This window comes from Corvus kubaryi, unplaced genomic scaffold (genome assembly GCF_017639235.1).
Source record: "Corvus kubaryi isolate FWS band 111438036 unplaced genomic scaffold, C.kubaryi_AGA036_p1.0 37256, whole genome shotgun sequence".
Classification (NCBI taxonomy): Eukaryota; Metazoa; Chordata; class Aves; order Passeriformes; family Corvidae; genus Corvus; species Corvus kubaryi.
Genome location: NW_024581076.1, coordinates 1364473 through 1380125, shown reverse-complemented (window position 1 = coordinate 1380125; position 15653 = coordinate 1364473).

The window sequence follows — 15653 nt, the reverse complement described above, 5'->3', positions numbered from 1 at the left end:
TTAACAGCTGATGGGGATGGTAATAGAATACACTGCAACCCAGGACACACATAGAATTAATGAGACCTTTTCTAGAAACCTTTGCTAAGCCTTATACTTTGTAAAGAGAAAGAGAAAAACTTGAAAGATTAAAAAAAAAAGGCAAAAAGACAGAAGATGGAACTGAGCCACATAAAATTTTAAAAAGCCACATTAAAGTATAAAAAAGTAAAGGCACTTCATTTATTTCATTTCTCAAAACACAGACCACACCATCGCTTGATCACAGCCTACACACAGTACCCAAGAAAAGACTTCAAAGAGCCAAGGAATACTGTTTGTAGATAAAGGTATATAATAATCTGTTATCTGAAATTTGAAACTAGACAAATTGGGGGTAAGAAATAAAATGTCAATCTTCAAATGACAATAGTGCTCAAAGAAACAATTTAATGACTGGCACGATGGATTTTCCATCACCTGAATTTAGCACATCAGTATTTGATGACAATAGCATTATCAAATATATACAACAAAGGTGATTGCTGAAAGAAGGATGTGAGTTGGCAGACCTCATAGATACCTGTTTTAAACACCTGATTGATACATCTGATTCTGAATTGGATAGGCTGATTTTCTGAGTGGTGGTAATTATCCTATCAGTTAATGGGCTACTAGTAAGACTCTAATGATTGGTTTATACACAAGATATTTCACAAAAGCAGCAGTTGTTCTGCAAACAAATAAATCTTTTTCTATGTTAATGTGTATAATAATGAAGAGTCTTTTATTTTCCCAAATAATTTTTTGTTGTTTTTTCCCCTCCTCCTGATATCACATTGTGACTAAGGAAAACAGACAAAGTTAATACCTAAGCTTAAAATGTCCCAAAATGCCAATCACTAAGCCCAAATATTAGTAAGACAAATACAAAATGACCTTGTACCCTATAAATAATACATTCAAGTTAACAGAGAGAGTAATGCACGGATATCAGCTGGCTGTGAGCTGTCAAATACAGTTGGAATACGAGGCATGAAAGCTACGCAAAGAGCAAGGTGTGTGCAAGTGGACTGTACTGTTGAAGCCACCATAACAAATCATGACCAAATTTGTTTCTGTCCCTGCTTCCAGAAGACAATACCTGCTTGGTAATCTGCCATCTTTGAAAGGCTAGGAAGGTGAGGGGCTGTGCCTGACCACTGGGGGAAGGAAAATGTTGCATCCACTCTCAACAAAAGGCCAAGATAAATATCCAGAGAATTAAATATTCAACAGTGTCACTTCAGTCCCTAGGAAAATCATGGAATAAGTGCTCTTGGAGCATGTTTCTGCACACATGAAGTAGAATCATGCGGTTGGGAATACTCAGCATATGTTTACAAAGGCTAAATCAATGCTGACCAATTTAATTGCTTTCTAAAATAAAATGACTAGGTTTCTAAATGAAGGAAGATAAGTAATTAATCTCATTTTCAGAAAGAATTCCAATGTATTTCCTGAAATACCCAAGTTCTTGTATCTTGCTTCCAGGTTGGGATGTCATGATTTGGATAGATGGATCAAACTGAGGTATAACACTTCAGTTACATGATCATGCTTAGGGCTCAGTCCTGCAACATGATTAGCATCTTCATCAATGACCTGGAGTAGGTGAGAGAGTGTAATCTTGTCAGATTAGGAGATGATGCCAAACTGGGTGATGGTGGAGAGAAACAGGAGAATTTGAGACTGGACATAAGGAGAAACTTTTTCATCATGAGGACAGTCAGGTGGCATCACAGTTTATCCAGGGGGGATGTTCAGCCTTCATCCTTGGAGATTTTCAAGACTTAGCTGTATAAATTCTGTAGCAAGCTAATCAGAGCTCCTGGTTCTAAGGGTAAGTTCACATCTGATAGCTTAGCATCACCCACAGAATCACAGAGAAAATTTAGAGCTGGAGATCATGAAAGGTGAGCTTGGGCAGTTGGGGAATAAAATTATACTGGGAATAATAAAGGCATTTTAGAAGGTATTGCTCATTGTTCATGATCAATCAGATAGGAGTTGCTTATAACAGACATAAAGGAATTAAAGAGAGTTGTGGTATGAGTAGTCTTGGGAAATTAAATATCCTGTATGGCTGGCATGATGAAAAGTTAGTTTTGTCTGAATCACAGAAAATGAATAAAACTCTGTGAGATGCGCTCACTATATTAAACACATTTGGTAGCCGATCCTTTCCCAGCAAACAGAATCACTGCCAAAACCACCAAGATATCTATAAACACTTCCATTCCTTCTCTCCATCAGCAACAGCATTTCTACAGTGCCACCATTTCTCATATTGCATTTTCAAGCTCAACAAGAAGTAGGTTCATGAGCATTTCTGCACAGGTACTGTCAAGTGGAATTAACTTTATTAAATGCTAGATGCCTATAAAGGTGATGCCTCCTTTTGAACTGCTCATCCCAGCCACTTTCAGGTCTGATTTTCAACATCTTACTTAAGATGAGATTAACTACACCCTAAATGTGCCTACATCACTCCAGGTGAATTGCTCAGCAGTAAATACCTGCCTTATACATGATTTCATACATTCACATGAGTCTTGTTTTAGGTGGTTTTCCTACCAGCTGGAAAGTTTTGTGAAGGTTATGTGGTCAGACGGAGGTGGGAAAAATAAACACAGGTGGGGTTATATGTAACCAAAGGAAAGATTGTTGCATCCTGACAGTGAGGTGCTGACACCTCCCCGCACACAAGCACTAAGTGATAGAGCGTAAGTTGGAAGGCCAAGTACTTCAGCTTGGTTCAGCACCAGGAAAATGCATTCACAAAGCTTCTTGTTCCAAATGAGTATCTCCAGATGCCACAGAGCTGTGCTGTGGCAGCTCAGGGTTTCAGACAATACTGCACTGTGCAGCAGAGGAAGAGCTCTCTTTCCACTCTCCAGTCTCTGCTAGAACAAATGTCTATGAGGAGGCGCCTGCCCCAAAACCTTGTGGGAAAACATTTATCAGGAAACAGTGGATTTTCAGAGTTAAAGCACATTTTTAAAATCTTATGCACCTTTACACCAAAAGCACAAGTGATTTTTTGCCAGAGAATAATTTCATTGAAAGCAGATGTGTCGTCATGACCACCTGAAACTGGCCCTGGCTGTGATGGGTAAATTCCCAATTCACACTAAACTATTCCTAATCTACTTGCATCCTGGTCAGCCCCCAGAGCCCAGACCATATACAGACCTCTGGGGTTAGCACACACAAGCTCTTCCTTATCCAGATCAGGATGTGGCAGAAATATGCTCCAACTCCTTTCTACCCACAGACCCTATTTTCCTTCCAAATGAAAAAAGCACTGTGGGAAGATGTGGCTTTTGCTCAAGTCCCATCTTGGCATAGAGGCCAAATATGGTGAATAGGGAATATGTGCTGCTCCAGCTGCACCTGGGAGCTGGAAAGTCTCCCAGTGTCTCACAGTGCAGCACATGCAGGGCAACTTTGTACAGGCAGCTTGGCATAGAGCTCACAGGCAATTAAAAGGTAAATGCCAATTCTTGCTCCTTCCAGCAAGGAAAAAGACAAACACACAACTGTGATATTTTTGAAGCAAGACTATAAGAAAAAAATTATTAAGTGCATTAAATTACTACTGGAAATCCTTGACTTGCTGGTTCTTGGAGTTTCTTTCTGAGTTGTCCCTTAGTCATACAAATGCAGGAATAATTCCCACATGGAAGTGGACACGAAGTCACCAATAGGGTTAGCTAACTCGGCTCCACTGTTTATTGGCTCTGATGCTAAATTAGAATCTTATATTTTTTCAAATATGGAAGGTTTGAAGTAATTCACAGGTTCAGCCTTTACCACAGAACACAAAATTTAGGAAGTATGTATTTTAAAAATACACTTCACATCCATATATTGTTAAGATAATTATGTTCTTGATGTACACAAAGTGCAACTATGCCACCCAACCAACAGAAAACAGATTATCCCTGCTCCCGTGGTTCATTCCTTTCTGTCATTTGCAAACACCATGGTTTTACAGGGAAAATCTTTATCAGGTTTTAGCAGAAAATCAGAATTTTAGAATCAAGATTGACTATGACAGAAAAGATTCTATTTTTACAACATTTTGTGCAGCAAAACCAAAGCCTTTTATGAAGCCATGAGATGTATCACATTGGCAATGACTTCTGTAGTCATTTCTTACACTGTCCTAGAACACAGATAAAATCTGAGAATTTATTAATACATTAAAATCAAACAAGAAAAGAAACAGAAGTAGTAGAAGTAATTACTACTTTGAGGTTTGACAAAATGTGGTTCAGAAAATGTTTAGAAACCATGAGAATTCTATAATTAAGGACAAAACTGAGTGTCACTGCATTCAATCTTGCTCATATCAAAACAGATAAAAGGCTATTATGCTTTATTGTTGTTTAGAGGAGTGAAATATGGCTTTTTATAAAGTAAAAGGCAGGTTGTTGAAAAAAAATCCTATGTTGAAGTTGGAAAAAAAGATGAAGTATGAAATAACAAGCAGAATCCAGTTAAAAGAATAATTAAGAAAGCAAATAGACATACTGATGAATGAATTCCCAAATATTCTTTGACCTACAATAAAGGCTGTTCCAAAAGATGTTTTCTAGAGTTACTGACAGCAAATGGTGGGGGCCGATTAAGGAAATGATGCACTTGATATAAAGAACTGCCTTTTACGTTGTGCAGGAAAGAGTGGGAGAGGCAATCGCAAAACCATGGGCAGTGAAAACAGTAAAAAAAGAGATCAGGAGCAGAGATGGCAGGCCAGTTTCTGTGGATGATGCTGCAAAAACTGGATGCTAAATGTTGTTCTCATGCAAAGTCCTGAAGCACTTTTGTAGAAGAGTTTGTTGACCTTTCACTAGTCCCAAAGGCAAGGTAAAATACTGGCCAGCTCTGTCTCTGCCGAAATGAAACAAACACACTTCAGGTTTGGACTATTTATGGTCTTCCATCATCAGTCGACAGCAAAAAGAAATTTTATAATCACACAGCTAAATTAAATAAGAACAGAACAACAATTTATGGTCAACAATTTTTCTCTTTGTACTGAGGTAGCAATCATATTTTGCTTCTCTCAGTTCACTGCCATAACACTTCAGCTTGACAACTCCCACTGCTCTCAGAGAGTCAATGGAGTTACACCACAGTAAAACTGGAGAGGCACAAAGAAGACTCCAGATCACTGAGTGCTGTGGAAACTTAAAATAACTATTATCAAAAAATCTTGCTCTCCCCGTTGCAAGTATGAACTGCTGTCAGGATGAAAGCATAAGAAAATCTGGTTCAAAATTGATATTTTTTCTGTGAAGTCTACAAGTGATTTAACAAGACAGACATTCAAATTACACTAGTCAAGCATGTTCTTACCCAAATCCCCATCCTGTGCACTTCCCATTTCTATGCTAACACCTTCACTATCCCCAGTAAAATCAAAGGCAAAATTTCCATTCATGGAAAAGACCTAAGCCGCTTGTCAAAGACGTCCTTCTCTTTCTCTGTCCTAATTTCTATATCCTTTTTCTGGCAAACTTCTGGGCTTTTGAGAACTGTGATAGGTCCTGTAGAGCCTGTTCCAAAAAGACCTTCATGAAGTGAAACCATCCAGTTTTTCAGGTTCCTTCTGCCATCCCAAAACATACCGCTTGCCTCCTTTCCTGGTTGTGCTTATAGCAGAAACATACATACTCAGACACTGCCCAAGAGTGAACACCTATGGGCACAAATCATTCCAGAGTTCTGTGGCCTTGAGCTGATGTCTGTAACGGAGCAGTCTGAGATATCTTCAGTCTGAAAGGTTTTTTGGGGATGATCTGGCTTCATCAACTGTCTGGAAAAAGATAATAATTTAGTCACCCAAGAACTGATTGGCAAATGGCATAAGAAATCCAGTCAAATCAAAACTCTTGGTTGATCCCAAAACTGGATACAAAATTATCAACTCAGTGAAATAATTGTGCTATGGATCCAAACACAGATGGTGAGGATTTCTATAGGTGAGCCACAGTTTGTCACATTCAGGATGTTAATTTAGTCCCAATCCTGCAATTCTTAGCTATGTAAGGAAACTAATAATCTGAGCAAGAAATGTTTACACTGCTACCAGATTCCTCTTGTGTATTAGGGTAGAAGGATCTAAGTCTGTACTGTCTGATGCTAGAGTTGTTGTGCATGAGTAAGTCGTGAACTTTTTGAGCAGCAAAGCAGAAATTGCTTGTTGCAAAAAAATAAAAAAAAATTGGGTTTTGCCAATAAGATTAGTGAGTAGCATCTGAAAGATCATAGAATGGTTTGGGTTGGAAGGGATCTTCAAGATCCTCTACTTCCAACCCCTCTACTATTGGAAGCAATACCTTCTACCAGACAAGGTCACTCAAAGCCCTGTTCAGCCAGGTCTTGAACACTTCCAGAGATGGGGCAAAGATGGGTTTATCATCTCTTTGGAGACCTGCAGGATATAGACCTTGATATCATGTCAGATCTATAAAGGTTTACAGCTGATGTTCATACAGGGGTGTGTATGTCATGTGCTGTTTTGGGGCTCTTACATGGGTGGCTCTAATACCTGTGTGTGCACATTAATTTGTGGCTACCCTTTACTGCAGCCATTTTGTCACCTTTAACGGTTTGTTTTGATAATACTTTTTTCTTTGTAATAAAGATTTCAGAATTTTTTTTTTCAAATAAAGAAGCAAGTACTCACTGCGTATAAGAAAGATTCTGCAATGCTATAAGTTGTTCCCAGTTTTTTGTTAGTACAGAGAAATATAATAACTTTCTTGTGATTCTGTAAGTTTGAATTACCTGTTAGTGTTAGTTCCACCAGCCGCAGAAAATTTTTGCCTTAGCAGAAGTTGGTGAAGGTTGGGGCTAGATCCTTCTGATACAGAAGGAAGAATACATTTTGGGGTTGGGATTTTTGGCATTTTTTTGTTCATTTTTTGGGTAGAAAGAGCACATGGGAGCTTTCTGTCTTGGTATTAAAACAGGTTCTTGCAATTTTTGATCTTTCAATGGCAAAAATAAATCTGTAAGCTGGTTTACAGTGTTCTTGTGAATAACCAGCAGCCTTCTGAGATGACTGACTCTCTATTACTTATTGTCACTGAAAAATGACCCTACAGTGCTGCCTTTGATGTCCATGGTATAAATTCAGATGCAAAAGATAGTGATTAATAGAGTTAGAATGGAGTGTGTTTTATCCCATTTCAGTGATCTCAAAGAGCAAAGTCATTATCTAGAGCCATCCTAGGGGTCTCCATAGTCGCTCTAATCGATAGCAAAAGACACCTGAGGAGTGACTCTCACCATCTTCAAGAGCTTCTTTGTGAAAGGCCACATCACCCTGCAGAGCTGAGACCCCTCTGTAACAGTGAAACCAAGGAATGGGTTCATCCATGTCAAAATGCCTCTTAAAATTAATGAATGGACCATTCCACATCTCTGATGTAGAAAACTACCAAAAACTATACCAAGGACAGATGTTTTTATTGATCTTTTTGCTTTTTGGCCCAATATACTTTTTTTCTTCCCTTTTGGAAAACCAGTTGGAACTAAAAGGTAGAAAAATAGAAGGAAAGAATAGCACAACATGAGAGGCTTTCTGATGGCTGTACTGCCTGAATCAGAACTGGCTGGGCCACTGGGAAGCCCTCCAGATGCTGCCAAGATCTCCATTGCATATAGATCTATGAAATAAACTTCTAGATATGGAAACCAGCAATAGTAAAAGCAGAGTAAAATTAGTCATATATCCCCAGGTTCTCCTGCAGATTTATATATCTTTCCTGTCAGTCCAGAACTGGAGGCAGACATATGGCTCTAAACAAAGCGACAAACAGAAGCCCTGCCAAACCCATGCTGCCATTCCAAGGCCATGCATTCACTGAGCATTTTGCATCCATTGTTTCCTCATGGGTCAGTGCACGACATGTCACATTCCCTGACAGCTGAGAGGAGCTGGGATAAGACCCTGTCATTCTTTTGCCTTGGCCTCTTCCTCAGAATCTCATTATGAACCTGAAGACCTTGGCTAACAAAGTTTACTCTGACAGAGTCTTTTATAGTGCAATAAAGGCTTTTAAGATGTACTTCAGGGGCTTCTAATTCTCTTAGTAGCACAGTAAATATAATGAACATAAAAATTATCCTTGCAGATGTTGTGGTGTCAGTAACAATAACAAAATCTCAGCACGGCACAGGACAAAAATAGCATCTGGGATTTTGATTCACTCAATTTAATCACACAGTGTTTGAGCATTTATGGTTTTACAGTTTTTGTTTATTGATTTACAGTATTTTAATGAGATTACTGCAAAAACATATATGCTGAATTGGTACTTATATGAGACATATACCAATGCCCATCACTTCCCTCATTGCTTTCTGCAGAGGGCTAATTTGCAGCCCTCTGGAGCTCACAGGAGGATTTAACATTAAACAGTCTGCTGCCTAGTATGAGAGGAAGGAAACAACTAATAACTGTTTCCTAAGCCCATCAAAAGACCATGAAACCTTCAAAGACTTTACATTAAAGGAAAATAAAAAATACAGAATGAAGCCATTTATATTTCTCCTGATTTAAAACCAAGTGGGGAAGTATTAGCAGAGCAATGCACTGATCTATCAGTCACTGCTTAGGTGATTTCCAATGCATTCTGCATATAAAAGTAATTTGTTGCTTTGTGGCCCACACAAAAGTGCCAATAATTTCAAATTTGTGAGCAAGAGGCCCAAAAGAAGCAAACCTTCTCATATCCATGCACTGGGACATGTACACGTACAGCAAGGGCCTTGTCATGTGAACGTTTTTCCTTCTAAAAGTGAGGTATCTCAGCTCAGCAGCTGCCCATGCTGAGGAGCAGTTCACACATCAGTGACTTACACCTCAGGTGACGATTCACACTACCTACCAAAATGCCACCCAAACCTCCCACAGAGGTACTCCTGTCTCTCTCGGTCCCTCCCTCCCCTTTACCATCTCCACAGGCTCCAGCAGGGGCTCAGCCATTGCCTGAGGCTATTCGTCACTTTTAGATGGCTAAAGTAAGGGGAAATGAATTCACAGTTTGGGCAGTAAAGAGGCAAAAACATGAGCAGATATGAAGAATAAAATACTCTAGACTTTTCTGAAAATGTACTCCCTTCACTCAGTGACCTGGGGTAAGCAGTACAGGTACCCATTTTCTGCAAGTGAACAGGTCTGGCTTTAGGAGATGTCATGCTGCCACCTCTCCTGAAACCCATCTTTAGCAACCCAGGATTTCCCCCAGGATTCTATGAAATAAGTGCTCAGGGTGGCCTGTGGCCCTGCCTAGTGCAGGACACCACTGCAAGGGCTCTGCTCACCACCAGCACCACTGCTGTTTCTAATGCCTGTCAAAAGAACCTCTTGTGAATGATTGCATCAAAGACAGGAAGGAAAAAGGTTGCTGGGAAGATTATTTAATTTATAACTTTGTCTACTTCACAGAGGGGAATATTGTTTTTTGCCTGGAGTCTCAGACACCTCTCATTGCAGAAAGGACACTGTGAAAGCCAAGGTTTTGCAGAAGACTTGAAGTCTTTGCCCCATGGTATTCTAGAGCACAGCAAGCCCTGTCCTCTCAGCATTTCCCATCACACGAGCCATGAACCCCTCCTCACACCAATGGCAAGGCTGACACCCAGGTGCTGTCAGTCAGTGTAACCCCCTGGCACCGTACAGCGATTGCTGCCAGCTGGACAAGTGGCCAGACCCACACTGTGCTTGGGAAAGGCAGGAAAACACGGGAACAAAGACTTTGGCATTAATTTTTAAACAATTTTTGTTCCTTACATTGCTGGAAATATTTGCTTTCTCTCCTCCAGAGTGCTTGGCCAGATAGCAGCTCTGAGTCAGACTTCTCCTTATATGCCATTGTCCTTTACATCTTTCAGGTGACCCAGAATGTATTACCATGGCAGGCTGAAGTTTCCCTGCCACTACTTGATCTGGCACTCTTTCAGCTGTTCAGGGGCTGGAGGCATAGCCTCTCTCCCCTTTGTAATGTTAATGCACACTTTGTGCTCTGGCCTCAGAGTTTGCTCTGTGAAGTTGGTGATATTAAACTAAATCAAGCTTCCTCCCTCTCCAACGAATATGTATTTGGAGCAGTATTTTTTTCTTGTACTGGTTCAGAATAGTCAACAGCAGGAGTAAAGCACTTTTTATTCCTTCCCAGATTAAATCTGTAGGTTTTCTTTAGTTCCACTTTCTAAGGGAGGTTTGCTAGCAGAATCAGCTGATCCACTTTGGAATCACTCAATCATTCAAGAACATCACTATTAATATCCCAGATGCCAGAGAAGCAGAATATAACTTTGTATGCCCTCCTCTGGGGTTTTAATCCATTCAGAAAGCAACTCTTTAGTTGATAATTCAGTAGTGTCAGACTTTTCACTTTAAAGGCAATGATTCACTCTAACATTTTATTTCTTTTTGTCATATAACAACATTTCATTTGTATTCTGCTCTGTGTAGGTAACATAACTAAATAGCCACTTTGGTGAGAAGAAAAAACAGGAATGTCAAGGAATACTAGGAATTGGTGATTATTTAGATTTTTCATCATTCATTTTTTTTACGTTTAAGAATGTCAATTCCTTTAGTGTAAAAAGGGAAACAAAAGGAAATGTCAGCTATTACTATGAACAAAGGATAATTTACGGCAACCATGAGTTTCAGTATGATTTCTTAGTCAGAACACCCCATGAACAACGAATTTCAGTATCTACTGACATTAGCAATAAAGGCCACCTCAGGCAGAGCATTTATTTCAGTCAAATATTATGCATTCTTAAGATGCCAAACAGGACATCTGTCAGAAAAAGAAGCTGGGACATAAATGACAGCTGCGTACTGATATATCACAATAAGCACCTTAAGAAAAAAATTAATTTATTTCAAAATAATTGAAATTGTTATTATGCTGAGTGGGCCTTACATTTTCCTAAAATAGTTCTTATATTGAAAGTTTTTACAATTCAGCAAAGGCAATGGGTTAGTGGATGCAAACAGCTGGGTCCTTCTTATTAAAAGACTCCTGAGGAGTTAATCCCTGAAAGAAAATAGTAAGAAAATGACTTTTTAACACTTTTTTTTTTGGCGGGGGGGGAGGGCTTTACATATACAAATATTTAGCCTCCCACATATCATTTCTAAATACATACTTGCTTTGATGTCTCAGTACTGGGGCCTAAATTCTTTGCTGATTCATAGCCTGTCAGATCAATGCAGCAGTTACATGTAAACTATTACATTTCAAAGGCTTGTCTATCCCAGTCTTACATGCTCAGCTCTATGTTAATTTAAGAAAATAATTTTGTACCCTTACTTATTCTAAACCATCTCACCCATGATCCCCAAGGCTAGGGGACATACTCCCACTCACCATTGTGCTCCTTGTGGTGGAGAAAGCACTAGATAGGACTTTTTAAGCCTTCTTGGTGGAATTACACAATTGTTACTCACAGATTGATAGGGTAGGGGAATCCCTACTTATTTGGTTTTCATTGGGCCAAAATTGTCATCACTTTTGATACTTCTTTGAAAATCCATTTGCAACTCCCAGGACAGAAGGAAGAGGTTTTATACAATACCTATGGCTCATCAAGTCACATCAGAAGATGCAAAGAAAGTGCTGGTTCTTGAAAAGTAGCATTTCACCCAGTAATACATGAAGCTCTGCTTAAATTTCACTGGGAGAGGTTTCTTAGCTCTGGGAGAATACTCTTTCCCTCTGTTAGAGCTCTTCCAGACTGTATGTATAATACTCATTCTCTGAGAGAGACAGAAACACAGTGACTGAAGGACAGGGAATGAGGCTGCCCCCAAAAAGCCCAATGGCTAAAGTGGTCATCTCAGATGTTGAAAAACTTAATCCCGCAGCTCCAGTTCCGACAGAGAGTTTACTGCCGACATCACATGTAAGGGAAAATTGTATCTTGTATCCAGTAAAGTGCACTTCAGAAGATTTTATTTCCTCCCTTAACATGTCACTCAAACATTCTACCTTGACCTAAATCCAGCACTAAGTTACCCATCTCTTTTAATGGTGTGTGGTACTCTGGGAGCAGTTAGCTTAAAAATCAATAAAAAGTGGTTTTTTGTAAGACTTCCGTAGAGAAAATATATCATCTACAGATATTTTTAGCCAAATGCTGGTGCTTGGTTCACCTATTTAATCATGACATGGATGGATTTTAGAATCTTAAAATATTTATGTGGAAAACAGAGCTGGCCATTGTGAAACACATTTCGTTTACTGTCTGAAAACCACTCACATGTTCTTAGGTACTCCATGTTATTGACAAATTTGTAGATAGCTGCCCTTTTAAGGTGTCAAGTTAAAGAAATGCTACAGCTATTATTACACACATTTATAATGTTTCTGGGGAACATAATTGACCCATCAGGATAATTATGGGCCTCATTTTCCTTTCTCCCTGGCTGCCAGCAGTAACTAGTGTGTATTTTTTTGTCTTTTTGGTTTATTGCAGAAAACAATGAAGGAGTTAAATACCATTGCTGGACTCCAGTGTGAAGCAGAAATGAGCCATTAGCAGTAACCAAAGGATGAGGGCAGGGGAAAAACCACCCTTGTTCTATCAACAGAAGAAAAAGCCTCATTCCTTCTGCTCCTCATGAAAATTCTGGTCTATCCAGAAATATTCCTGTGCACACATGATGGAAGGAAATTGGGCAGAAGTGAAAGCAGGTGGAGGAGCCATCACAGAGTCTGATAAAGCCTCTGGGCTGGGCTCGGTCGCTGATACCTGTGTCCAGCCCTGTCAGTGGTCAGGGAGATATTAATCTCCTATCTTCTTGTTACCCAAGTGTCATCTCAAATGTCTCACTTAAATGGTTACCATTCTTCAGACTTTGCTTAAAGAGTTGGTTCCCTCTAATTAGCTGCATTTTTTGTATACATGAAAGATGACTTCTCACACATATACACCCATTCCTACTCAAATATGTGTATATGCAAATGTATGTACAGGCATATATATATATGTATCCACAATAAAAATAAATTCACACACATATGTAACCTCTTGCTATCAGCTGAAAGAGGGAAGAACATGAAATGCAAAACCCACTGGCCCTGTGTTTTCTCTCTGAAGTCTCTGGCACCAGGTGTTTCCACAGAAAGTGCTTTCTGCAGTACTAGAATGTGAGACCATACCAGGCCTTTATTCAGTAGATAACAATCTAATATCTAATTTCTAAACACATGGTTAAATTTCCCCATTTGGTAAAGCAGCCTTTAACTTTTTCTCTCCTTAGTAGTATACATATTCTCAACACGACTATAAATGGGAAATCCTTTTTTTTTTTTAAACAGAAAACATGAAACCAGAAAAAATCTTTGTATGTGAAATACCATGAATTATTGCATTTCACTATCTTGAAATAAAAAAAAATAAAAACGTGAAAGACTGAAGCAGAAGGAGAATAATAGCACTGTATATACATTCATTATAAAAGTGTAAGTTGAGTCTTTGAATCTCTCCATATAGTTTGCACAGCACATCCTGCAATCTGTGTACCTCAGAGGAATTTAATCGTATTCCATTTCCATGTAACAAAATAGAGAGTTGCAGACAAGATTATTATTCAGTAAAGTAGGGACCTTTTCTTTGATGTACGTTAAGTAACCCAGTGATGAGCAATATGATTTTACTGTTCTGAATATGGTATTAAACAGACCAAAATACACAATGTGATAGACAAAAAAAACCCTAAAATCCAACAACAACATTGTTCTAAAGCACATAGAGTTCATATACATGTGGCCAACAATGAGCAATGAAGCAGAAAGTTAAATCACTTAACAATACCTGATTTATGCTCTTTCACCCACAGGTCGTCACCTAACCATCACTTCAAGTATTTCTTTCACCAGACCACAAACTGCTCCACACAAATCTATGCACAACTCTGGGCTGTCTGCAGCCAAGGAAGTATGCAAATGGTAGAATTTTGGGAGGACCCAAAACAATTCACAGAAAGATAGAGCCTCCTTTGTCATGTGCATTTATGCATATATTTGCAGAACAATAAATATACTTACAAAAAAAAAAACCCAGTGACATTGTCCATACTCTTTTGCTTATTAATGTCTTTGAAAAATCACCTGATATACATAAAAAAATAATTTAAATGCATGTTGCATATTATTTCATCCTGAGTATACTCAGGATATTCCAGTCTGCCAATTTTTGTGTAATGGCTTCACATTCTTAAGAGAAATTAATCAATAAAGAAAGGTGAGCATATAAAATAGTATCAAGGGGCGATCCAAATTTCAAACCGCTTTCCTAGTAGAAAATCGTGAATAGAAATGAAAATTGCATGAAAAATTCAAAGGCCCTGGAAGCTAGACCTGTCTGGAAATTCATACAGTCAAGCTATAAAGAAGCAGAAATCCTGCCCTATTTTAAACACATTTTAGCTCTCCAGTGGAGAGAGGTTATCAGCACATGATGGTAAAAAAGGTATCCTCCAAAGGAAAAGCAAACCCCTATCTATTTCTGTTACCTATGATCTACTGTCTGTGCTCTATGATCTATTACCTTTTTCCCTTATACTGTACTTACAACTGTGTCATGGAGGATACTAAAAATGCTACATTTAACATTATATATTATTACAGGAAAAGAAGCAAGGAAGAATCCCTTGTGAGTTGCTTAAAAAATTCCTTTTTTCTCTTTTATCTCCCAGTCTAATTTATTCTGGACTAAAATACTTCCAGCTTGTTTGCTCCAATAAAACCACCTCAGGTCTTGGCAGAACCGGAGAACAGTGGGAGATTTTAAGCTAAGAGACTAGCAGATAAACTAGAGAGACTAAAAATGTTACTGAGATTTTGTGGAATCTCATTAAAAAAAATAGAGGGTTTTATTTTTCCTCTAGACAGACTTTAATAGATTTGGTATCAGTGGGAAGCATGTGCCATCTCTCCAACTGTCTAAGTCATTATACAGAGCTATTAAGATGCTAAATATTTCAGCATTTGGAGAAAAGAAGTTGAGCTGTTTATTTTCATTGTGAAAAGTCATTGGAAAGAAAGGAATGTGAAGTATCACTTACCATCTTGGCTGAGATGGCTAACTAACAGATGGCCCAGCATAGGAGATGTGAAAAACACACTGAATTACTCAAGATGAAGAAGGAAGCTTTCTTAAGAGCAAGACACTGATCCTGGATTTTCCTATGTCATGATCTTATCCTCCATCCTCACATCTTTACAAAATCTTTGCATCTCCTGTGGCAAACAAAATCAATGTGTTTACTCCTAAAATTTTGCATTTCTTTTATATATATATATTTCTTACTGCACCAGAGAGCTAGGTATGATGATTTAACCTTGAGGGGAATGTTGAGTGTTCTATTACTGCATAGTAAGTTGCCACAAAATAATCTCAGTGCTGGATCTCATCTTGTTGCCTTGATGAAGGCATAGAAAGGAAAACAGATGTTGGGACTCTGGTGCTGGACTACCATCCAAAAGACACATGTTGAAACGACAGATATTTCTTCTGTTTTTTTGGTTCTGGCAAGCCAGGTAATTCCTCTGTGTCTTAGTCATTCATGTACTAAATAGAAATCTGTTTAA